Raw genomic sequence first — 27,392 nt, 5'->3', positions numbered from 1 at the left:
TTTTCTGAGCCACCACCATCTTCCCAGGGGAATGTTCCCTTTGCAAGTCAAACATACACGTTTTCCCTCTGTAACACTGACTCGGGCAGCGATGATCCGTATCCGGGGGCATGGAACTGAGGCCTCCCCATAGGTAAAACATTCCTGGCTGGAGTAGCGGGTAGGATTAGATCCCAGCCACCCTGGCCATCTTTCCTCATGGTCGTAAACGGTGAGTTCTCCCACGTCTCGGGGGCCTCCCCCGGCGGTTACGATCGGTGCTCTCCCTCCTGAACACCCGTAAATGAGAGATTCTTCCACGTCTCCTCGGTCGTCGCTGCTCATCCTTATCAGGGCGAACAGGAACAGGATCCTTCTCATGTTGTTCTCTTTCCAGTAGGGGCACAAAAACAGATTGCCCAGCCCTGAGAAAGCTTTCTGTCTTGACAAAGGTGGCCAAGTTCCAATTTGGGCACTCTTCCTTTCAGACATAGTATAGTCTTTAATCGACTGGCTGTCTTATTCAGTTCCTTGTGGACTGATGTCTGCTTCTAACTTTTATCTCACAGTTGTTCCACTTGTTATCTCACCGGTGCTTCCTTAATAGCCATACCAGTAGATTCTTCTTAGTCCAGGATACTTCCCGTACTGTGCCTCTTTTAATAGCTGCACAGGTAGATTATTTTCCTTACCCCAGTAACTAATACATATATATACTATCATTACACAGATAATCTTACACTAGTCTAAATTATTCACTAAACATTGTTAAATTCATATTGTACTATGTATGTACATTTGCCACCCATCTCCGGGTGGCCAGGTCAATTCCTGCCTTCTTTTTTTCATCTTCTTCCGCTGGGTGTCCAGCGAGGTCGGTAATAGTTCGGCTTGCTCCGCCGGACCCGGAGTTTCCTGCCGTGGTCGCCATTTTGTAAGGGGTTGGTCCCAGGGTCAGGTTCACCTTCGACCAACTTGAGTGGTTTGAATCGCTCCCACTCCCTTGGGTTCTAGAGTCTGGGTTTATTTGGGGGATGTGATAAAGTGCAAAGGACAACTGGTTTGGTGCAAAAGAACTTTGATTTTATTAAAGACAAGAAAATACAATGTCAAACTTCTAATCACTCTAATAAAGAACAATACGTTACACATTCAAAGGTGGTTACCATAAAATTACACCTCCCACCTCCCAATACCTAATCCTAGCTAGGTTAGACTCCACGGCAGGCAGGGACTATGCTTACCAATCCTTTATGGTCAGTTAGTGGTAATTCGCAATTTCAGGGTTTGTTGAAATCTGTAGGTTCTGCTTGCCGTACCCCGAACATCGGAGAAGACTTCTTGCTGCGCACTCTTCAGTTGGGTTGAGTCCGCTGATGTGGTAAGGCGCATTTTGGATCTATGGGGTCTTCTTCGTTAGAAATAGGTTCAAAGTCTCTTTAGGTAATGTTTTCACCTGTTGGTAGTCAGGGCTTAGATTGTAGAGTGGATACTTTTTGATTCTTCGGTTTCTTCCCGTTGGAGTTTTGTTTTGAGTTTGGTCGATCGCGGTGGTTTTCCGTTGGGACCACGTTGGCTGTGGTCGGTTGCTGCCGCGATGGTGATGTTCTTCCTTCTTTCAGGACTTCGAGGCTGGAAAAGTTAGTTTACAACTGTCGCGTTGGTTTCTCTCCCATCTTGATGACATTGGCGTGGTCTCGGTTGCATGGCAAAGTATGTCATAGCCTCTGTTGAAACAGGGGGCCAATTATACGGTATGAGTTGTTCTAATCTTCGCGCCAAATCAGTTCAGAATTCTTTGTTTAAATTTGACGGGCTTGATTTTCTTTGTAATATTTCGGTGGGCTCGTTAAAAGTTAATATGTCTTGGGTGGGTTGCATTTCTAAATCTATTTCCTGATGGAAATATTAGCTTGCTAATCGCAATGTCCTTTTGTGCTTGGTTTTTCAAATACAGGCTGTAGTGAACCTTTTGTTCTTATTCATGTTGAAGATGCTTTTCTCAGTTTAGTTTGGTGGCTGGCCATCTCTGAGTTATTGTTGTAATGTAAATGTCTCTTGTGGAGAAGGGTTTTCGAATGTCCATTCCTCCAGACAAGGTAACTTAGTCCCAACACCCAGACAGTTCCACTAATCAAGTGGGCTTCCTTAGTTCTTTAGGCCCGCCCACAGGCTTGAATTTGTCTTGTAAAAGTCCAAAATTCGATTAAAGTTCATAGTTTCTTCCATAAGCACTTTAGGATTTCAAACTTTCCGGTAGATAGTCCCAAATTAAATTTCCTTTCGAATGAGCCCAAACACTGTGGGGGTTCTTATGGATTTTGCATCCTTCAATTGATTACATTTAAGACAGAGATAGACAGTTTCTTAACCGATAAGGAAATAAGGGGTTATGGGAAGCGGGCAGCGAAGTGGAGCTGAGTCCATGATCGGATCGGCCATGATTGTATTAAATGACGGAGCAGGCTTGAGGGGCCGTATGGCCCACTCCTGCTCCTATTTCTTAAGTTCTTATGTTCTTATGTTCAATCATCAACTCCTTTACCATATGAAGAAAGACTGGATCGACTAGGCTTATATTCACTGGAATTTAGAAGGATGAGAGGGGATCTCATAGCAACATATAAAAATCTGAAGGGATTGGACAGGTTAAATGCAGGAAGAATGTTCCCGATGTTGGGGAAGTCCAGAACCAGGGGTCACAGTCTAAGGATAAGGGGTAAGCCATTTAGGACCGAGATGAGGAGAAACTTCTTCACTCAGAGAGTTTTGAATCTGTGAAATTCTCTACCACAGAAAGAAGTTGTTAGGCCAGTTCATTAGATATAATCAAAAGGGAGTTAGATGTGACCTTTATGGCTAAAGTGATCAAGGGGTATGGAGAGAAAGCAGGAATGGGGTACTGAAGTTGCATTATCAGCCATGATCATATTGAATGGTGGTGCAGGCTCGAAGGGCCGAATGGCCTACTCCTGCACCTATTTTCTATGTTTCTATGTTTCTATGTTTCTATGGTGTCTTGCGCTAAACACAGGCTAAATCGTCCGTTCAGCAGAAGACCCCATCTTGGCCACAAGAGAATCGATAGCACCTGAACTATGCACCGAAATTCACCCCCACCACCCCCCCCCCACCATTGTGTGTCGAGGTTGGTTAAACTGATGCCCCTACAGCAGCATAGGTCCAACCCCCACCCCCATCGAGGCATACACAAAAAGAATGGCTACTTGGTGTTGATACCCATGGAACTAGACCCTCTCATGTGTCAGGAACTTGAGGGAGAGGAGGTGACATAAATTATCTTAACAGTCAATTTTTGCTGCTTAAGTTTCAACAAGCACATCTTGCATTTCTATAGCGCCTTTAACGTATTGAAACATCCCAAGGCGCTTCTCAGGAGTATTACGAGACAAAAAAAATTGACACTGAGCCACATGAGGAGAAATTAGGGCAGGTGACCTAAAGCTTGGTCAAAGAGGTAGGTTTTAAGGAACATCTTAAAGGAGGAGAGAGAGCTAGCGAGGCAGAGAGGATTAGGACGGGATTTCCAGAGCTTAGGGCCTGGGCAGCTGAAGGCATGGCCACCAATGGTTGAGCAATTATAATCAGGGATGCTCAAGAGGCCAGAATTAGAGGAGCGCAGATATCTCGGGGGGAGGGGGGGAGGGGAAGGTGTAGGGCTGGAGGAGATTACAGAGATAGGGAGGGGTGAGGCCATGGAAGGATTTGAAAACAAGGATGAGAATTTTGAAATCGAGGCATTGCTTAACCGGGAGCCAGCACAGGGGTGATGGGCGAATGTGACTTGTTGCGAATTGGGACACTCTTCCTGTGAAACACAGCGTACCAGTTTAGATGATCACAAATCTACAATACAGTAATGTGTGGGGCCCATATGCAGATGCAGACATTGAATGTTGACTGCCTTTGCTTCTGTAGTATTGGCTCATGCACATTTCCTACAAGTCGCTGATTTCATCAGCGTGAGAACAAGCAAAGATAAAGTGGATATTTCCATTCATTGATGGTTTCCGAGCTGGGAGACAATGCATCCACTGATGCATTCCAATCGGGAAAAGCATCTCATCCATAAATGTTTCTGTTTTGTGAATTGGCATCTGGTTGGCAGATCTCAGTTTGAACTAAGATCAATCAAATCTAAAATGGAACATTCGCTGTTGAAACAAGAATGAGGCCAAGGCTAACATGGAATTGAATTAATGGTAAGAGTTTATTCAAGAACACAATCCTTTTCTCTTCTGAACGGTACAGGCTTCCAATATTGTAAGGCTATTCTCAATTTGAGATGCAAATCATAAATAAAGCAATCTGTTGAGGGTTGCATGAACTTTAATAGCATTGGAAATAGGTGCATCCATCTTCTTGCACTGGTTCAGTGAGTTTAGCTTGTAATTAGCTGACCCATCGAGACAAAAAGCATGTTTGCTTAATTATCTTTCAATGTGCAATTTAAAAATTCTCATCCTTGCTTTCAAATCCCAACATGATTCTCGCTCCTCCCTATCTCTGTAACCTCCTCCAGTCCTCCGAGACCTCCACACTTCTCCAATTCTGGCCTCTTGAGCATCGACGATTTTCATCGCTCTAACATTGGTGGCCTTGCCTTCTGTTGCCTTGGCCCCAAGCTCTGGAATTCCCTGTCTAAACCTCTCCGCCTCTCTACCTCTCTCTCTTTTAAGATGTTCCTTAAAACCTACCTCGCTGACCATGCTTTTGGTCACCTGGTCCTAAAAACTCCTTGTGGGACTCGGTGTCAAATTTTACATAAGAAATAGGAGCAGGAGTAGGCCATACGGCCTCTCGAGCCTGCTTCGCCATTTAATATGATCATGGCTGATCCGATCATGGACTCAGATCCACTTCCCTGCCCACTCCCCATAACCCCTTATTCCCTTATCGGTTAAGAAACTGTCTAACTCTGTCTTAAATTTATTCAATGACCCAGCTTCCACAGCTCTCTGAGGCAGCGAATTTCACAGATTTACAGCCCTCTGAGAGAAGAAATTCCTCCTCATCTCAATTTTAAATGGGAGGCCCCTTATTCTAAGATTATGCCCCCTAGTTCTAGTCTCCCCTATCAGTGGAAACATCCTCTCTACATCCACCTTGTCAAGCCCCCTCATAATCTTCTATGTTTCGATAAGATCAACTCTCATTCTTCTGAATTCCAATGAGCCATCATCATAGGCAGTCCCTCGGAATCGAGGAAGACTTGCTTCCACTCCTAAAGTGAGTCCTTTGGTGGCTGAACAGTCCAATGCGAGAGCCACAGACTCTGTCACAGGTGGGACAGACATTCGTTGGGGGAAGGGTGGGTGGGTGGCACTGATTTGCCACACGCTCCTTCGGCTGCCTGCGCCTGACCTCTTCACACTCGCGGCATTGAGACTCGAGGTGCTCAGTGCCCTCCCGGATGCACTTTCTCCACCTAGGGCGGTCTTCGGCCAGGGACTCCCAGGTGTCAGTGGTGATGTCGCACTTTAACAGGGAGGCTTTGAGAGTGTCCTTGTAACGTTTCTGCTGCTCATCTTTGGCTCGTTTGCCGTGAAGGAGCTCCGTATACAGCATTTGCTTAGGGAGCCTCATGTCTGGCATGCGAACTATGTGGCCTGCCCAGTGAAGCTGATCGAGTGTGGTCAGTGCTTCAATGCTGGGGGTGTTGGCCTGGGCGAGGACACTGATGTTGGTGCACCTGTCCTCCCAGGGGATTTGCAGGATCTTGCGGGGACATCGTTGGTGATATATCTCCAGCGACTTGAGGTGTCTTGTGTGCCTCGTCAATGCCTCTGATCCATACAGGCGGGCGGGTATTACTACAGCCCTGTAGACCATGAACTTGGTGGTAGATTTGAGGTCCTGGTCTTCGAACACTCTTTTCCTCAGGCAGCCAAAGGCTGCACTAGCGCACTGGAGGCGGTGTTGAATCTCTGCGTCAATCTTTGTTGATAAAAGGCTCCCAAGATATGGGAAGTAGTTCACATAGAGGCCAACCTACTCAACCTTTCCTCACAAATCAACCCCCTCATCTCCGGAATCAAGCTAATGAACTGCCTCCAAAGCATGTAGATCCTTCCTTACATATGGAAACCAAAACTGTATTCAGTACTTTAGGTGTGGCTTCACCAAGCCCTGTATATTTGGTTTGATAATGCGTCTGTGAAGTGCCTTGGGGCGTTTTACTACGTTAAAGGCGCTATATAAATACAAGTTGCTGCTGTTGTCCATTCTATGCCAAGTTAGTTGACCTCTGACAGAACAGCAGTAGGGTAAAGAATGAAAGAACTTGCATTTATGTAGTGCCTTTCATATCCTATGGCTGTACTAAAGAACGTCACAACCAATGAATTACTTTTTTCATTCTTGTTTCAGCAGCGAATGTTCCATTTCAGATTTGATTGATCTTAGTTGGAACTGAGATCTGCCAACCAGCTGGCAATTCACAAGATGGAAAAAGTTGCGGAGGAGATGCTTTTCCCAATTGGAATGCATCAGTAGGCACATTGTGGCCCAGCTCGGAAAGCATCAATGAACGGGAAATATTCGCTTGTTCTCACGCTGATGAAGTGGTCATTGGTAGGCAGGAAGATGCAGCAGCCAGATTGTGCACAGCAAGGTCCCATACACAGCAATGAGATGAATGATTGGGGGGGGGGGCGGGGGCCGGGGGGAACAGGGGGGATGAATGTCGTTCGAGCTACCTGCAGATTACCATGCTTTGAATAATGCCGCGGGATCTTTTACATCCACCTTCGCAGGTAGACAGGACCGTAATTTAATATCTGATCCAGAAATAGACCTCTGACAATGCAACATCCCTCAGTACTGCACGGAAGTGACAGCTTAGGTTAGGTACACAAGTCTCGGGAGTGGGACTTGAACCCACAGCCTTCTAACTCAGGGGCAAGTGAGGTGCTGTGAAGCCAAAATTGACACGTGTTGGCATGTATGATTGGGATCGGAATTCTTGAATTAGGGAGGGTCATCACCCAGGTTCACACGACCAATTGCTAGCGAGTGACTCCTGTGCACGTGGACATCAGGTGAGGACAGGATGGGCACAGCTGTGATGCTTTCCTTAGTTGAATAGATCACGAAGGCTCACATGCAAATAATGGCCACTATGGTTAGTTAGCAGAGGGCCACTAACATCCCACTTGGACATCCCCACCGACACCTGGGAGTCCCTGGCCAAAGACTGCCCTAAGTGGAGGAAGCGCATCCGGGAGGGCGCTGAGCACCTCAGGTCCCATCGGCGAGAGCATGCAGAAATCAAGCGCAGGCAGCGGAAAGAGTGTGCGGCAAACCTGTCCCACCCACCCCTTCCCTCAACGACTATCTGTCCCACCTGTGACAGAGACTGTGGCTCTCGTATTGGACTGTACAGCCACCTAAGGACTCATTTTAAGAGTGGAAGCAAGTCTTCCTCGATTGCGAGGGACTGCCTATGATGATGACTAGCATCCATGGAACTGTACTCCAATGTCCTCAGGAGAGTGGAGGGAACTGGCAAGAAGGAGGAATAGGCACATCGTTTTGTTTTCGGTTTCCCCTTTTTTAATTTGTCCTTTTTCTCCCTATTTTTACCAGCTCTTCATCTTTGTACATGTCCAGGCTGCTGCTAAAATTGCTAGGTTTGTGAGGGCAGTCCTTTCGAAACCCTCCCCTCCTTCTCCCTCCAGGTAAACAGCCCCAGCTCGACACACCACCGTCCTGCTCCCTGCAGTAACGTGGCTGAGACTGGGGAAGCTCCACATTGGAGACAGTGCGGTCCAACTTGGGCCTTACCATCTACGGGCTGGAAAAGTAGGTTGACGGGTTTTTTGAGCCGGTAATGTTGGGCGGCGGATAAATTTAGTGACGGGAAATGGTTTGCGTCGGCAGCCAAAAAGCTCAGCAGCTACGCCCTGAGAGTGGAACGGAGCCCGAAGGGAAGTGTTCCACATTAATCTCAGGGCGCTAGGCCAGGTGAGCAACTGAATATCTCGCGCTAAAGAGCCGGCTTCGTAGCGCCCCAAGCAACAATAAAAAAATCGGAACAAAAAACACAAAAAACATTCCCGATACATTACCCTCCCCAAATAAAGTTAAATCGCAAAAAGAAAAGAAACCAATCACACTTACCTCAGGCAGTCATTCCTTCCCTCACCACCCCCGGGACAGCTCTGCTCGACAACTTTCTCTGATGGTGTCACTAGGGGGCGCTACAGGTTCAGTGCAATACAAATTTTGAAAGCAGGTCGATATCGGGGGGGGTTGCACTCTGGCCGACACTCCCGAGTGATACTCCTCAGCGCCGCCGGTACCAGCACACTGAAATTTGCCGAGCGGCGCGAATGTCGGCGCTCGCGGCTGCTGACCCTTTAGCGCCCCTGTAGCGCCCCTCGCGAAGGGCGGGTGTCCCAGCGAATTTCTGACCCCAGGTTTCTCCCCTCGGTCGATGTTGCATCGGCTGATCTCACCCTCTGTGAGCCATCCACTGCAGCAACAGCCCAGCTTTCCATCTCTGGACTGTTGGAGTCAGCTGACCTCACTCAGCGTGGTTCTGAGCCTCGGAATGATAGGAGATCCACAGGCTGGGAATACCCCATACATTGGGGTAGTTATTTTCTCCACATGTGTAACCTCGAGAATGGTAAAGTAGAATGAGGACTGGCACTCCAGATGTTAACAAAAGCAAAATACTGCGGATGCTGTAAATCTGAAAATAAATGCTGGAAACAGTCAGCAGGTCAGGCAGCATCTGTGAAGAGAGAAACAGAGTTAGCGTTTCAGGTTGGTGACTTTTCATCAGAACAGGAAGATGCTGGAGATGAACAGCTTTTAAGTAAGTCATAATCATAGACGGTCCCTCGTATTGAGGATGATTTGCTTCCACGCCAAAAAGGGATGAGTTCACAGGTGTTTCAATGGAAGACCTAATATTCCAGGTCCTGAACTACATGTTGAAGGGTGGAAGATGCCTGTGCGTGGATTTTTTTAACGTGTGGTGGCCGTTGCACACCAGCCACCAGACGGGCTTGACAGAGCTGGGTCTTGGTCCAGTGGCAAGGGTTAACCAAGACAACTGGAGACCAGCTCTGCTGCACGGACCCAGTGCACACACATATCCAGAGCCAGGGGAGGGGCAAGGGAAGAACAATAGGGAATGGTCTGTGATAGCGTGGAGGGCAAGAGTGATTAAGTGACAAAAGGGATGATGGTGTAAGGCAAAAGGAAGTGCTCCCAATTCCACTCTGACCTCTCTGTCCTTGGCCTCCAATATTGTTCCAGCTCAAGGGACAGCATCTTATCTTTCAATTAGGCACATTACAGCCTTCTGGACTCAACATTGAGTTCAATGATTTCCCAACTGCTGCTCCCATTTTTATTGAACAGCAGTTGTTGTTGATGCTGCTAATGCCATTTACAGCTCCCCAGACTCATCTTTTCTTCCTTTACCTGTCCCATTACCATCCCCTTTTACCTTGCATCGTCATCCCATTCTTCAATTAATCTCTCCTGCCTTCCACCCTATCACAGACCTTCCCTTTTTGTTCCTTCCTCCGCTCGCCCCTTTCACCGCCTCTATACTCGCTTGAAACCTGTTACATCTCTAAATTGTTGCAGTTCTGATGAAAGGTCAGCAGTGTGAAATGCTGAGTAGATTTTCCGGGGGGGGGGTGCGGGGGAGGGGAGGTGGGGTGGTCAGCGGGCGGGATCGGTGGCAGGTTGGGTGGGAAAATGTTTTTGTTCCAGGAGGGTCGGCACCCCGCTATGAACCCGCCGCCATGCACCTTTCCCCGATGTCGGGTCTGTCAGCGCTGAGAAAACCCGACACGCAGTGTTGGGTTCACAGCGGGGGACCCATTTCAGGTAATTGGAGGCTTGTTTAGAGCTACCTGAGAATGAATTTCAGATCACCTGCATTTGACAGCTTGCCCACTGGGTTCACACTGGCCGTAGACCATGTCTGTTAAGCTGAGGTGGGAGTTCAGTGGCCACTGAATCAGCTGTTGAGTTGACCACTTCAAATGCACAGTATGAGCTCCCACCTAACAGAGATATCTTCCTGCAGCCAACACTCTTCCTCACTCCATTTCCACAACAGATTCAGCATGTTGCAAGTCTTTGCACTAGTCTGCATCCAGTCTGACCTCATTACCTCTCTCACCATTGACAGATCGCTTCTGTCATTTCTACTTCCCCTGCCATCAGTTCCAACAGCATTGGCGCCCTTTATGCGCTCTCATCTTGGTCTTCAGTATCCCACCATGATTAGCCCCAACACCACCAGCACCAACACCAACCTCCGCAATCAACTGATATTACACAGGACAGAGGGCATTAGCACCCGACCGCATTGCTGCCTGGAACGCCAGGGATGGCCTCACCATGGTCAGATTTACTTCACTTGATGCTGTACACCCTGGCGGTCACATGATGTGCCAGGTTGGCACCACCCCACACCAACATCATAAAGCATCCCTACAATGCCCAAGCCATTCGTTCACATTCATCACCATTGCGGGTGGTACCGTTATGTCTCACCATTCACTGCGACACACTAAGCCACTTCCAAAGGTGCACCCACATCTGTCCAAGAACGCAAAGTGTTGAAAATAAAGGTTACGATGTTTGACACCACATTAACAGAAACTTTACATGAACATTGTATAAAACACCCAAGTGTCTACCCTTGTGCGTTGTTAAGTTGGTATGGTTGGACTGGTATGAGGGTGAGTGTGAGGGATGGCTAGTAAGATGGGGAGGTGATAATGTAGATAGGGAGGGATGGGCGGAGGTGTGAGTAAGGATGTGCAGGAGTAGGATGGGGAAGGCAGAGTGATGGGAATATGAGAAGTGGCACAGCAGGATGAGGTTGATTGTGGCTTTGAACTAACGTGTTACGATCGAATGAGGTCATTGAAACGTTTGCGGCACCCTCTGCCCTTGTGCCCTCCTGTGCAATGTGCAACCAGGCTACATTGATCTCCTGGGGAGGTCTCGTCTGCCCATGGGTACCTCCCTGTGTACTGTGACCCCATAAGCATCTGGAGGGAGTGAAGGGAGAGCCTGGGTGCAGCCGTGCACCTCTGTGCAGTGCTTGTCGGTGTGTGCAGTAACTCAAAGCTGCAGAACACTGACAGCACATCTGTCAAACGAAAGTTGGCCATGGTCCCTTTAAGGAAACCGATTGATGACGCGTCATCAAATGGCGTCACTAGACACGCTTCCTCTAATTGGCCGGGAAATGCGCTGGCCGGGCCCAACAAGCCTAATCAGGGGAAATGAATTTCAGACAGTGGGATGGAGATAGCAGCGGGGTTGGGACCCGAAAGCGATGTCATCAGGCATGGACACAACGAGGTTCGTAGGATCGCGGCCGTTAACTCTGTTTCTCTCTCCTCAGACGCTACCCGATCTGCTGTGTATTTCCAGCATTTTCTCTTTTTATTTCAGATTGCCAGGGTCTGCAGTATTTTGCTTTTGTCAAAGGAGGTGGCAATGGGACAAACATGGAAACCAAAATTGGGCTCAGGGGAGTTGGATTTGGATACCCTGGGGCGAGACTTTCCACTGATGATCGCTGGGCTATCGCCCATCTATCACCCAAATAGGCAGGCTATCGCCCATTTTACCTTAAAAGTGGAAAGTTGGGCCGGAACATCACCCAATGATCGCTGGCACAACTTTCGGCGCACATGATTTTGACATCGGCCATTTTTTGGGCACTAGCCAGCTAAGTGGAAAGTCTAGCCCTCGGGAATGTCCAAGAGAAAATGGGAGCGGTTGAACACAATGTTGAGAACGTAAGGTTGTTACATGCCAAGTAAATTGATGTGATTAGCCAATGCTGTAAATGCCACAAGCCCGTCACACACAGCAATGTCTGTGGGCACATCTGACTCTCATTCTGCTGCAAAGAGAAGGCCCGATGGTGTAGGGAGGAAAAACCTGGCAGCAATTAATGGCAATTGTTTATTGAAAAGCTCCTGTCGATCATTTGTTTTAAAAGTGTTTCACATAGCATTTTTTATTAATTCACTAGATGTGAGCATTGCTGGCTAGGCCCACATTTATTGCCATTCCTAATTGCCCTTGAGTGGGATGCTGGGCCATTAAGAGTCAACCACATTGCTGTGGGTCTGGAGTCACATATAGGCCAGCAGACATCCATCCCTAAAGGACATTAATGAACCAGATGAGTATTTACAGCAATCTGGTAGTTTCATGGTCACCATTACTAATACTAGTTTTCCAGATTTATTTAATTAAGTGAACTTAAATTCCCCAGTAGCCATGGTGGGATTTGAACTCACGACTCTCAGATTAATCATTTAGGTTTCTGGATTACTAGTCCAGTAACATCACCACTATGCTACCATTCTACCTGATTACATGCCACATTGTAAAAATACTGCATCAGTCCTGTCTCAGGTCATAAGCACATAAGAAATAGGAGCAGGGATAGGACATACGGCCCCTCGAGCCTGCACCGCCATTCAATAAGATCATGGCTGCTCTGATCCTGGCCTCAACTCCACTTTCCTGCCTTTTCCCCATAACCCTTGACTCCTCAGTAGTTCAAAAATCTGTCTATCTCCACCTTAAATATATTCAATGACCCAGCCTCCACAGCTCTCTGGGGTAGAGAATTCCAAAGATTCACGACCCTCCTGAGAGAAGAAATTCCTCCTCATCTCCGTCTTAAATGTGCAACCCCTTATTCTGAAACTATGACCCAGTTCTAGATTCCCCCAGGAGGGGAAACATCCTCTCAGCATCTATCCTGTCAAGCCCCTTCAGAATCTTATATGTTTCAATAAGATCTCATTCTTTTAAATTCCAGTGAGTATAGGCCCAACCTGCTCAACCTTTCCGCATAAGAAAATCCTTTCATCCCAGGAATCAACCTAGTGAACCTTCTCTCAATTGCCTCCAATGCAAGTATATCCTTCCTTAAATACGGAGACCAAAACTGTATGCAGTACTCTAGGTGTGGTCTCACCAATACTCTCTATATTTGTAGCAGGACTTCTCTGCTTTTATATTCCATCCCCCTCTCAATAAAGGCCAAGATTCCATTTGCCTTCCTAATTCCTTGCTGTACCTGCATACTAACCTTTTGTGTTTTATGCACGAGGACCCCCAGGTCCCTCTGTACCGCAGCATTCTGTAGTCTCTCCCCATTTAAATAATAATTTGCTTTTCTATTCTTCCTAACATAATCTAGGATAACTTCACATTGTTCCACATTATATTCCATCTGCCAAATCTTTGCCCACTCACTTAACCTATCTATATCCCTTTTCAAATTCTTTGGGGTGAAAATTAGATTGGAGGCTTCTTGGGTGCTAATGGCAGCAGGGGGTAAACGTTTGCTCTGGAAAATGGTTTGTGTCGGCTGCCAAAATATGTGGCTGCTGGGCCCTGACAGTGGAGCGGTGCACTAAGAGAGGCATTCCACACTTATCTTTGGGCGCTAGGCCGGGTGAGCAACTGAATATCTTGAGCTAAAGAGCCGGGCTTCTAGCGCCCTTGGGGTATAGAGAGAAAGCAGGATAGGGGTACTGAGGTGAATGATCAGCCATGATCTTATTGAATGGTGGTGCAGGCTCGAAGGGCCCAATGGCCTACTCCTGCACCTATTTTCTATGTTTCTATGTTTCGAACAGAGGCTTCCCTGGAAAAAAAGAAATCGGGACAAAAAAAACACAAAAAGCATTCCTGATAAATTATTCCCCCCAAATACAGGTGAATCGCAAAACTAAACCAGCGAAATATTCATTGAACTTACTTTTTCCGACCATTCCTTCCCGTAGTGCCCCGGGACAGCTCTGCATGCCAGCTTACAAAGGCGCTGTCACCACGTGCTGCTATAATCTAATATCGGAATGCTGTCAAAACCTTTGTACACTGGCTCGACGCTCCCGGGCAATACTGGTCAGCACCGCCGGCACTGAATGTGCTGAGCGGCGCGAGTGCCGGTGCTCGTGGCTGCGAGCCCTAACCCCCCCCACCCTGCCTCTCCGTTCCAGCCCTTTCCAGGGGCGATAAGTGACCATGGGCCCAAGTTTGGTCAAGGCCTCCAGCCACCAAAATGCCGCCGATGGCCGCCAAGGTACTGGACGGTACTTTCGGCGGGATACTCATGAAGAAGGTCCCTCGAGGGTCGGCAGGTGGCAAATGGACGACCTACGCCGCCAATCTGGGCAGCAGCGGGCGGGAGGTCTCATTCTCGGCGGCAGAGGCGCTTGCCGCCCAAGTGCCGCCCAGGATGGAGTCGGGCCCCACGGAGGGTCGAAGAGCTAAAAATAAAAATCAACAACAAAAAATTTAAAAAACTACCGGAAGACCTTGAGGGGACCCCATCCAGGTAAGTCGCTGTGGAAAAACCAATTAAAAAATGTTCACTAACCTTTTTTCAACCATCTCCATACTCACCGTCGAGGACAGAGCAGCCCCCTCGCAGCGGTCCACTCCCGTTCTGCCGCCGAGTCCCGCCAACTCCCGCCCGCACCAATGTGGGAGCTCGGTGGGTGGGAGGTCAGTTATGTCACTCGGCCGTCCGCTGACGTCAGCGGACGGTTCCTGGCGGCTTTCACCTCCCGCCCGCTCCAGGCCACATCCAAAGTGGCACTGGGCGGATCTGCAAGAGCAATGTCGTCGGCAGCGGACGGTGAGTTGATGAATTTCGGCCTGCAAATTTCTATCCCCTTTTGTCCTTCTCACAACTTGCTTTCCCACCTATCTCTGTATCGTCAGCAAATTTGTCTTCATTACACTCAGTCCCTTCATCAAATTCATGAATATAGATTGTAAATATTTGAGGCCCAGCACTGATCCCCAGGGGCACTCCACCAGTCACTGTTTGCCAACCTGAAATAACCCATTTTATCCCAACTTTTCTGTTAGTTAGCCAATCCTCTGTCCTTGCTAATATGTTACCCCCAACCCCATGAGCTCTTAACCTGTCTAGCACCCTGATCTGCTGCTGTTAATGTGACTCGGAGAAATGATGCACAACATATGTTACATGGCAGACTGATGTAACCATCTGCTGTACTCTTCATCAATCTACCACACAACAGTGACTTCACTCAAAGGATATTCAACGCACATAAGTGCATGGCCTAATTTTAGTCGGACTAGTTCAAGTGAGTAGATAGTTGACCTTGAATAGTGTAGAAAGGAGAGCTATGTGACTATCAATCATGGGGGAATGAAGTTAAGAATCCCATGCATCGTTCTGATTCCAAACATAAAGTGTGTTATATACAGAAGAGTATTTTATTCATGTGTTTTATTGCAACTGTGTAATTATTCATTTAAAATATCCACGGGGAGTACATGTGAGCACCTTTAAGTAAAGAAAGAATTGAAAAACTTGGATTTATATAGCGTCTTTCACAACCACCGGACGTCTCAAAGTGCTTTACAGCCAATTAAGTACTTTTGAAGTGTTGTCACTGTTGTAATGTAGGAAAGGCAACTGCCAATTTGTGTACAAGCAAGCTCCCACAGCACTATGATAACGACCAGATAATCTGGTTTTTTTTTGTTATTTTGATTGAGGAATAAATATTGGCCAGTAACAGTTAGGATTACAGTTATATCATTCTGTCCATGAGGATTCATGTGAACGCTCTCCCTGTCTGCCTGGGTGTGAAATTGGACAGTCAATGGTAATGACTTCAGTATCACAAAATGATAAAATGTGCTCCCCCTAGAGTCCCAGTAAAGACTCTTCCCAATCAGGGCTGATGGATGTGATCAGCAGTCAGTGCTGGGAGTTGAACTTCTGCCCTCTAGAATACAGGCTGGCCAAAACTAACAACTGACTCATATTTGCTGCCCACCTAAACACATTCTGCTGTCAACTCCTGTAAATGTACACTGCAGATTAGGTGTGCTGTATTCCCACCACAGTAGCGGGGATAACCCTTCACTGATAGTACAGGTTGGACATTCAATTTGTCTGGGATCATATATCGGCACAGCAGATGAATAAATAAGGAAAACAAAAGGACTTGCATTTATATAGCGCCTTTCAGGACCAATGGATGCCTCAAAGCGCTTTACAGTCCGCGAAGTACTTTTGGAGTGCAATCACTGTTGTAATGTGGGAAAGGCGACAGCCAATTAGCGCACAGCAAGCTCCCACAGCACTGTGATAATGTCCAGATAATTTGTTTTTGTTATGTTGATTGAGGGATCAATATTGGCCAGGGTTCCGGGAATAACTCCCCTGCTCTTCTTCGAAATAGTGCCGTGGGATCTTTTACGTCCAGCTGAGAGAGCCGACGGGGCCTCGGTTTAACGTCTCATCTGACAGATGGCACCTCCAACAGTGCGGCGCCCCCTCAGCACTGCACTAGAGTGTCAGTCTAGATTTATGTGAGTGGCACTTCAACCCACTGAGTAACCTTCTTACTCAGAGGCCAGTGTGCTACCCACTGAGCCACAGCTGACAAATGATGTACATTTGCTGGATAAATGGCATGCATCGTAGTGTCAGATACACAATTTCATTATTACTCTGCTGGTGGAATTCTTTCCTTAAAATATTCAAACCTTTATATCAACTCCACATTACAACAGTCACTACACTTCAAAAAATACTGGCTGTAAAGTGCTTTGGGGTGTCCGTTGGTCGTGAAAGGCGCTATATAAATGCAAGTCATTCCGTCATTCATTCATTCATTCATTCCTTCCTTCCTTCCCGCTTTCCTTCTTTCCATTTTCTTTTCTTCCTTTTTCTTTTCTTACAGGATATAATTCCATGGCTGTCACAGTTCTTCAGTGCCTTGCCTAAGTGTCTGGGCTCAATTTCCCCCAATGCTGTTTTTTGGTATCTTTCGAGAATTACGCCCATTTTCTTTTGGCCCTGACTACTCCAAAAAAATAACTTGCAAATTTCCCCTTTCTAATTTTTGAAGTTGGCGCCGTGCAGCCTTTAGCTTCGGGGGGTGGAGCCTAATGTTTGCGGCGAAAAAACTGCTCACCCCACTTCTACGTATGCGCGAAAAAAAAAAAATGTTTTTTTATGTGACTGCTATGGGCGCGCATGCCCAGTACACCTCCCGGTCTGCATTTGGCCATTTTTAAAGAGCCAGTTGTATGTGAGAACTTTGAGTGCTGTGTGAGAACTTTAATTCTCAGCAGAAAAATCGGAGCTGCAATATGCAACGCGGCTCAAGGACCAAGAATTTCTCACAGGACGAAGTGGAGGCACTAGTTACTGTGATTGAGGCCAGATGGCACGAGCTGGACACCAGCAGAGGTCACATAAAAGTTTCACCAAAAGAAATGAAGAAACGCTGGAACCAACTTGCAGAGGATTACTGTGCAATGGGGACCACCCTGAGGTCTGGAGGCCAGTGCAAAAAGAAATGACTGGACCTTGGTCAAATAGTTAGTGTAAGTAATATTTTCATTTATTCACTGGAATTGCAATTGTAAATGTGACCATCTGTATGTCCCGCCCAGCAGAAAGACACGAACTCTAAAAAGTTATATTTTCATCTTTGCAGAGGAAGGCGGCCCACAACAAAAGAGAGAGAACTCGAACGGGAGGAGGCCCGGCAAATCTGCACCCACTGACACCCTTGGAAGAGAGGGTCGCTGCTTTGATGGAGAAAAGCAACCACCATTGCACAAGCTGGGCCCACACTCGAGGGAGAGGGTAAGTCCTGCAAATTCCACAGCCTGGTTTTGCTAAAGGTTCAGTACTGTGCGGGCTAGCCACGCTTCGGTTCATGGGGATGTCTCCGTCAGCTACGCTTCGGTTGATGCAATGTGCTATCATTCATCAGGTCCTTCAAATGAGCCTGCTGCCTGCACTGTGTGAGCCTACACATGCCACCCTGCCCCCTCCTCTGCTGGTAACCATTTGTCTGTTCTGTTATATTTTGCAGAACTCGAGGCCAACCCTGACGAGGCTGAAGCCGATGCAGAAAAAGATTCAGACGCGGACGGGGCCTGAAGAGGAGAACATCTTCTAATCCCACCTTCCAGACCAAGAGCATGAGGGTGAGGAAAAGGGGCAGGGGGAGCGTGAGGATGAAGCCCCGACTGTTGTACTCACTCTGGAGGAGGTGCAGGTGCCGTCCATTGAGTTGCCAGCCCCTTCCCTGAGTGGTACGAATGTTGCTGGGACATTCCATAGGTTTCACATGTCCAAGGCTGCAGGTCCCAGTGGGGTGCAGAAAGACACACCCAGGACCCCACCGTCCGAGGCTGCGGGTCCCAGTGGGATGCAGTGAGCCACACTCAGAGCCCCGCCCGTCCGAGGATGTAGGTCCCAGTGGGATGCAGCGAGCCATACCCAAGGTGAGGAGGGAAAGGAGAACTCGACAGCACTCTCCTGAGGTGCAGGATCTAACAGATGTGGTTCAGATGATGGCAAATGAGTGGGGGAGCATTGACCTTACATGATCACTCCTGGACACCATCGGTGGGGTGGGTGATGAGGTATCGGGACAGTCGGGAGAAGTAACAAAACTCTCACGAGAAATGGGAACACTGTCCGGGAATATGAGGGAGGGAATGTCGCAGGTAGCTGATACACTGTCGATGAACATATGGGAGGTAGTTGAGAAATTCAAAGCGGGCGATAGCAAATTTCTAGCCCTTGAGACACGAGCACATCATTCTCAATCAGTTAAATAAACTCAGAGATCCCAATGGTTGAGAGATTTCTCTTGAGCTCATCCAAGGAAAGCTCATACCTGCAGATACAAAACTACTTTGTGTCCATCCAAGTTCCAGCTGGCTTTGGAGATGCACATGGCTGTAGAGACTCTCGCTGTCAAAAATATCTGAACTGAATCCATACCTCACCAAATTATTCCTCACCATCTCTTCACAGAGAAGGGGCCTTCATATTAATTATTCAGAACTAATTTCTCAGTTTGTGTTGACCAGTATGATAAGTCTCTTCTGTTCCAGCTCATCTGCTATTAAGGGGGTTATTTTAACCCCCCCAAAATGGGTGGGTTTGGGTTGGGTGGGAAGTTGCAAACCTGAAACCCACTTTGAACCCACCCTCTTCTGGTTTTAACGGAGGCGGGCAAGGACTGGGCAACTAACTCGCTCCCAGGAGGCGAGCTGGTCATTGAAATATTTTAAGGAGGCTGCATCCCTCCATTTTAACAGCGTTTCTATTTGTAACCACTGATGTCCAGGTTTCCCGGGTCTCTGGAAACGTGGCAGGTAAAAGGAGGTGAAAAAGACTGGATCCATCAGGTAAATACCTTTACAGCACTGCACGCGGGCCAGGAAGAGCAGGAGTATTTCCTCCAGGTCCAACAAGTTAACCTGTAAACATCGCACCCTCCCTGACACCACCACAATCTCCCCTCCCCCCTCTCCCATCACGCCACCTCCATTGATCACTAACCCATCACCAAATTCCAACCCCCCCCACCCCTCAAGCGATCACAGGCCCACGTGATCTCTAATTCTTCCTCCGATCTCTCCCCAAACCCCGAGATCACCCCGACCCTCCAAACAGCCCTGTGCCCACGTTACACCCTCGCAATCTCTACCTCCAACAGCGCTGAAGTTAATTGCTCCTGCGCTGTGGCCTCTCTGGCAGTGCGGTCTGCCCAACAGGGAGCCAAGCCTGTCAATCAGGCTGGTTTCTGGGTGGGGAATCCGTTAAAAAAACATGCACGCCGTGGGGATAAAACTCGACCATAACTCCTTCCCCCTCCCCCTACCCCACCTCCCCTCAACTCGGAAATCCCACCCCAGTAAATGATCAAATAGCCCTCTTGTTATATGCTTGGCTCCAGCTGTAGCATGGCATTATTGTCACCCAATGTACAGGGCAATTTGAGGAGATAATAGGCCGTAAATTGCGTACGATGTGCACATGCCCCGCGAAGAGCATGCGTCTGAACCCAGCACTTGCGAACTGTCAACATTTCCTTTGACTGATCGCGTGCCTCCCCGGGAGAAGGGCCTTCGCGGGCTGAGATTTGGGCTATTTGCCCAACTCCGGCCCAGCGAATGTCCTTAAAACTCTTATGCCTGGTCAAAGCATTCATAAGGCCTGCTTTTAGCAGCGTAAGACTTTTAAAGATAGGGGAAAAAAAATCAATTTTATTACTTATTTTTATATTAAAAACCCTGCCCAACAAGGTAAATTTATGTTTAATACTATTAAAACATTTTTCTTTATTAAACATTTTTTTTATTATTTTAAAACATTGAATTTAATTTAATTTCTATTACTTTTAAAAACGTGAAGTGTTCTTTTTATTTATGTGTGCATTTATTTTGTTTTGAGGGGTATTCTCATTGATAGTAATGGGAGCTCGGAGCACGGAGCTCCTATTACCATAAATGAGAATACTACATTGTGATTGGTGGTCCAGGCCCACATGATCCCAGCATGCGCACAGGCTCCTGGGATGTGTGGGCCTCTGTGCTGGCCGGTGCATCAAGGCCTCGGAGCGCAAGTGTTCGTTCATCCGGGACCACCAGGTACTTTCGTAAAAAAACGTTTTGGCTGCTTGCGGGAAGCCACCAACCACAATTTTTGGCCCATTAAGGAACTACAAGATTTTTTTTTGAAATGCCAAGTAAATACAGTGTGGCCACAAGAGTGAATGGAAAGATTACTAATTGACAGAATTCCAGCCAGCAAGCGAAAGATTTTAGCCATTCCCATCTCTGGAATTCAAGAATGAGATTTAAACCAAACACACAAGGAACATATTAGAGTTTGTGGAAAGAGAGAGAGAAAGAAAATAGTTTTGCTTATTGGGCTAACTCCTTCCAACAGGCCACGTGCAATTTGCACTGCCAGCAATTTCTTCCCTTATTTAGTCTATTTAGCGACTTGAACAGCCACAGGTTCAAAAAAAATAAAGAACTTCTGAGGAGAGAAATCTCCTGAAGAAATTGTTTCCTGATGAATGGAAGGAAAGTACCAGGATATCATTCCATCATTAAAAGGTGGTGGAGGCATGGAGCGATGGACGGCCAATTGGCTCATCAAGCCACAAAGGCCCAGAGGAGAGCAGGAAGAGTAATGATGATGAGTGCTACATGGAAAAGAAAACAAAAAGAACGACGAGTTTCGGAGACCTGCCGAGGAAATGAGGGGAAGCTGAGCACTCAAGGCGAGGCGGAGGAGGACAATCAGCAAATGAGCCGGTGAGCAGACGGCACTAGGTTGGGAGGGCACAGTCGGTGGTGTGATGGGAGCAAGACGTTACAAAGAGACGTAGAGAGGCAAAGCGAGTGGGCAGAACTCTGTCAGCAACTCGGAGGAGCAAAGGGATCTCATTGTCCATGTACATAAATCACAAAATGCTAGTGCGCAGGTTCAAAAGCAAGCAAAAAAGCTGATGGACCATTGGGACTTCATCTCAACAACCACATCTTGTATTTATATAGCGCCTTTAACACAGTGAAACAACAACAACAACTTGTAGGGGTTGAACCTCCCTTATCTGGAACCCTCGGGACCTGGCCTGTTCTGGGTAAGGCATCTTTCCGGACGAGGGGTAGTCACGTTACCCAGGTACTGAGCAAGGGGATATCGGGGCTGGCTGGCTTGGGGCTGGGAGTGCTGCAGAGAGATCATGGGGGCAGGGGGGGGGGGGGGCGGCGGTGAATCGTGGGGTCAGGCCAGCGATTGCGGGAGTCAGCAGCGAGGGAGGACTTCAATTTGTTCATGTCGGAGTTCTGCGCCACACGGTGGCCGAGAATGGTTCTGGACGAGAGGTGGTTCTGGATAAGGGAGTTATGGATAAGGGAGGTTCAACCTATATTCATATAGCACCTTTAACGTAGTGCAACATCCCAAGGCGCTGCATAGGAGGAGCATTATGTGATAAAACTTTGACACCGAACCGCATAAGTAGAAATGACCGCAGGTGACCAAAAGCTTGGTGAAAGATGTATGTTTTAAGGAGGAAAGAGAGGGTTAGGCAGGGAGTTCCAGAACTTACGGCCTAGGCAACAGGAGGCACGGCCACCAATGGTTGAGCGATTACAATCAGGGATGCTCAGGAGGGCATAATTAGAGGAGTGCAGACATCTTGGGGGATTGTGGGGCTGGAGGAGACTACAGAGATAGGGAGGGGCGAGGCCTTGGAGGGATTTGAAAATAAGGGTAAGAATTATGAAATCGAAGTGTTGCTTAATCGGGAGCCGATGTAGGTTAGCGAGCACAGGGTGATGGGTGAGCGGGACAGGGTGCGAGTTAGGACACGGGCAGCCGAGCTTTGGATCACCTCTAGTTTACGTAGGGTAGAAGGTGAGAAGCCAGCCAGGAGTGCATTGGAATAGTCAAGGCAAGAGGTAACAAAGGCATGGATGAGGGCTTCATCCAGGGAATTGGAATTCAAAAGTGAGGAAGTGATGCTTCAGCCTTGATCAGACTTCATAGAATCATAGAATGGTTACAGCACGGAAAAAGCTATGTCGAATCTGGTGTACCATGTTCAGTTTTGGGCTCTGAACCTCAGGAAAGATATATTGGCCTTGGAAGGGGTAGTCCTGATTCACCTGAATGATACCAGGGTTCAAAGGGTTAAATTATGAGGATGGATTGCATAAAACTGGCTTGAATTCCCTTGCGTTTAGAAGGTTGAGCGGTGAGGTATTTAGGGATTTCATAAGCTATATACAGAGGAATTTTTCCTCTGGTGGCAGAACCCAGAACAAGGGGGTCACAGTCTGGGGCTGCTCTGCAACATAACCCAGCTCGGGCCTCAAATACCACGGTTGTGTGCTGACTGCTGGCCAGCTTAGTCTGACAAAGGGTGCATGAAACACAAAAAGTTAGTATGGAGGTACAGCAAGTGATCAGGAAGGCAAATGGAATGTTGTCCTTTATTGCAAGGGGGGATGGAGTATAAAAGCAGAGAAGTACTGTACAAGGTATTGATGAGGCCACACCTAGAGTACTTTGTACAGTTTTGGGCTCCGTATTTAAGGAAGGATATACTTGCATTGGAGGTTGTTCAGAGAAGGTTCACTAAGTTGATTCTGGAGATAAGGGGGTTGACTTATGAAGATCGGTTGAGTAGGTTGGGCCTATACACATTGGAGTTCAGAAGAATGAGAGGTGATCTTATTGAAACATATAAGAAAATGAGGGGGCTCGACAAGGTGGATACAGAGAGGATATTTCCATGCATAGGGAAACTAAAACAAGGAGACATAGTCTCAGAATAAGGGGCCGCCCATTTAAAACCGAGATGAGGAAGAATTTATTCTCTCAGAGGGTTATAAATCTATGGGATTCTCAGGCCCCGAGAGTTGTGGAGGCTGGGTCATTGAATATATTTCAGGAGGAGATAGACAGATTTTTGAGCGATAGTGGAATAAAGGGTTATGGGGAGCGGGCAGGGAAGTGGAGCTGAGTCCATGATCCGATCAGCCATGATCTTATTGAATGGTGGCGCAGGCTCGAGAGGCAGGGTGGTCTATTCCTGCTCCTATTTCTTATGTTCTTATGATACAAGACAGGGCCTCACACTCCTCCATCTTCCTTTCACCAAACTGGGCAGTAACAACAGAAGTGTGCCCTGTAGAGACTTGACACTGACTCTCAAATCCCTCACACCCAGAAAAGTGTAAACACTGCATGGCCACACCAAAGGGTAGAATATTGTTACTCTCTGCCATTCCTTCCCACCCACCTTCAGCACCTCCACCCTCTCCACCCTCTTAAAGCAACTATTGCGCCTTCAGGTGACAGTATAGATAACACACACCAACTACAGCTTGAACTTCCCTCATCCAGAACTCCCTTATCCAGAACCACCACTCATCCAGAACTATCCCCGGCCACTGGGTGGCGCATGCGCAGAACTCCGACATGAACAAATTGAAGTCCTTCCTCACTGCCGACTCCCCCAATCGCTGGCCTGACCCCACGATCCACCCCCCTCCCCTCCCCCCGCCATTATCTCTCTGCCGCACTCCCAGCCCCAAACCAACCAGCCCTGATATCCCTTTGCTCAGTACCTGTACCATCCAATTTAACGTGACCTCCCCTTGTTCAGAAAAATCCCTTACCCAGAACAGGCCAGGTCTCGAGGGTGCCGGATAAGCGAAGTTCAACCTGTACCATGATTTTGTTATTGATAAACATTGCAGTAAATCAGGAAATATACCATTCAGTCGGTTGAGAATTTTTCACACAGGTGAGGATTTCTGGCAATGTCCTGCTAGGCCAAAGAGGTCTGCTTTGGTGTTATCTGGTTGGGTGTGTAGAAGAAGGTACGGCTGAGTTGCTGCCAGTAGTCAATCAGCTGATGAAGACATCTTCGGGAATCTGCCCCCTGATGACCCTTGCACCCACAAGTGAGACAATGGCCTTGTTGGACATCCTTGGAATGGTACCCCTTCTTATTTCCAGACCTTAGCACCTGCTCGTTTGGTGAATTCAGTGTCATGTACGTGGCATTGTGGCACCCTGGAGAATCCATCATCATAGGCAGTCCCTGCGAATCGACGAAGACTTGCTTCCACTCTAAAAATTAGTCCTTAGGTGGCTGAATAGTCCAATATGATAACCACAGTCCCTGTCTCAGGTGGGACAGATAGTCCTTGAGGGAAAGGGTGGGTGGGACAAGTTTGCCGCACGCTCTTTCCGCTGCCTGCGCTTGGTTTCTGCATACTCTCGGCGATGAGACTCGAGGTGCTCAGCGTCCTCCCGGATGCACTTCCTCCACTTAGGGCGGTCATTGGCCAGGGACTCAAAGGTGTCAGTGGGGATGTTGCACTTTATCAGAGAGGCTTTGAGGGTATCCTTATAACGTTTTCTCTGCCCACCTTTGGCTCGTTTGCCATGAAGGAGTTCCGAGCAGAGCACTTGCTTTGGGAGTCTCGTGTCTGGCATGCGGACAATGTGGCCCGCCCAGTGGAGCTGATCAAGTGTGGTCAGTGCTTCAAAGTTGGGGATGTTGGCCTGGTCGAGGACGCTAACGTTGGTGCGTCTGTCCTCCCAGGGGATTTGCAGGATCTTGTGGAAACCTCGTTGGTGGCATTTCTCCAGCGACTTGAGGTGTCTACTCTATATGGTCCACGTCTCTGAGCCATACAGGAGGGTGGGTATTACTACAACCCTGTAGCCCATGAGCTTGGTGGCAGATTTGAGGGCCTGGTCCTCGAACACGCTTTTCCTCAGGCGGCCGAAGGCTTCACTGGCGCACTGGAGGTGTTACAGACGAGCTGGGCGTCCTTGGAACGGAACCCCTTATTTCCAGACCTCTGCACCTGCTCGGTTGGTAAATTCAGTGGCATGTATGTGGCATTGTGGCACCTCCAGAGAACCCAGCTACCCTGCAGCGGTGCTATTTACATAAACTATGTTTGTATTCCCTGGAATATAGAAGGTTAAGGGCTGATTTGATTGAGGTTTTTCGGATTTCGAAAGGAATCATTACCGTAGATGGAGAGAAACCTTTTCCGCTGGTAGGGGGGGTCTAGGAGAAGGGGACATGACCTTAAAGTCAGAGCCAGGCCATTCAGGAGAGAAGTTAGGAAACATTTCTTCATGCAAAGGGTGGTAGAAGTGTGGAACTCTGTCCCACAAAAGTACTAGATGCCAGCTCCATTAATAATTTTAAAGCTGAGATCAATAGATAAGGACATAAGAACATAAGAAATAGGAGCAGGAGTAGGTCATTTGGCCCCTCGAGCCTGCTCCGCCATTTAATAAGATCATGGCTGATTTGATCATGGACTCAGCTCCAATTTCCTGCCCGCTCCACATAACCCTTTACTCCCTTATCGCTCAAAAATCTGTCTATCTCCACCTTAAATATATTCAATGACCCGGCCTCCACAGTTCTCTGGGGCAGAGAATTCCATAGATTTACAACCCTCTGAGAGAAGAAATTCCTCCTCATCATCTTAAATGGGTGACCCCTTATTCTGAAACTATGCCCCCCCCAGTTCTAGATTCCCCCACGAGGAACTTGGCTGGGAGATAAACGAGATCGAAGCCATCACCGACCATTAAGGACATTAAAACATATCAAGAAGGCACCAAACCTGAAGCACCTTTTGTTACCACGGAGGCCAGGCCTTGGAAAGCGGGAAGAGGCCATAAAGGACTCGAGTGGATGACCCATCCAAACCTGGGAGGAAGCCTGGAAACCATGCCCTGAGGCCCTGTGTCCATTAAAACACAGACAGCGGTCTATGTATTGGGGGGGGGGGGTGGTTATATTAGAGAGTTGTTTTGGATAGCTCTCTCTCTCTCTCTCTCTCCTACCCTCACCACAACTGAACGTCAAGAGGAGCTGAGCCTTGCTCTTCCAACCGAGACGGACTTTGACTCAGACTGGGACTCGCGTACTGCAAGGCCAGTATGAGAAGAAGGTGCAAGCAAGATCAAAGGGCAATCTAGGTGAGCATTGCCAACCCTACACCCTCACAAGATCATTTAGCTGGGAAAGGGATGTCAGTATGTTCTTACCAAACCAGAGGGGGTTTAGTGTTGGAAGGGTCCAGTGATAGTTTAGTTCACGGGAGGATGTCTTTAGGTCATGGTAAGTCAGCACGATTTGTTGGATAAGCCAGGGTTGTACTGTTGTAAACTGTAATGTTGTGTACACACCGCTTGTACTTGTCTACAGGGCTGTAGTAATACCTGCCCTCCTGTATAGATCAGAGGCATGGACGATGTACAGAAGACACCTCAAGTTGCTGGAGATATATCACCAACGATGTCTCCGCAAGATCCTGCAAATCCCCTGGGAGGACAGATGCACCAACATCAGCGTCCTCACCCAGACTAACATCCCCAGCATTGAAGCACTGACCACACTCGATCAGCTTCGCTGGGCAGGCCACATAGTTCTCATGCCAGACACGAGGCTCCCTTCATGGCTAACGAGCCAAAGGTGGACAGCGGAAATGTTACAACGAGACCCTCAAAGCCTCCCTGGTAAAGTGCGACATCACCACTGACATCTGGGCGTCCCAGGCCGAAGACCGCCCTAGGTGGAGAAAGTGCATCCGGGAGGGTGTTGAGCTCTTCGAATCTCAACGCCGCGAGTGTGAAGAGGTCAGGCGCAGGCAGCGGAAGGAGCGTATGGTAAATCAGTCCCACCTCCCCCTTCCCCCAATGAATGTCTGTCCCACCTGTGACAGGGTCTGTGGCTCTCGCATTGGACTGTTCAGCCACCAAAGGACTCACTTTAGGAGTGGAAGTCTGCGGTTAAGAAAGCAAATGGCATGTTGGCCTTCATAGCGAGGGGATTTGAGTACAGGGGCAGGGAGGTGTTGCTACAGTTGTATAGGGCCTTGGTGAGGCCACACCTGGAGTATTGTGTACAGTTTTGGTCTCCTAACTTGAGGAAGGACGTTCTTGCTATTGAGGGAGTGCAGCGAAGATTCACCAGACTGATTCCCGGGATGGTGGGACTGACCTA

Source organism: Pristiophorus japonicus, chromosome 10, assembly GCF_044704955.1.
Source record: "Pristiophorus japonicus isolate sPriJap1 chromosome 10, sPriJap1.hap1, whole genome shotgun sequence".
Taxonomy (NCBI): domain Eukaryota; kingdom Metazoa; phylum Chordata; class Chondrichthyes; family Pristiophoridae; genus Pristiophorus; species Pristiophorus japonicus.
Note: the sequence above shows the minus strand (reverse complement) of the source record.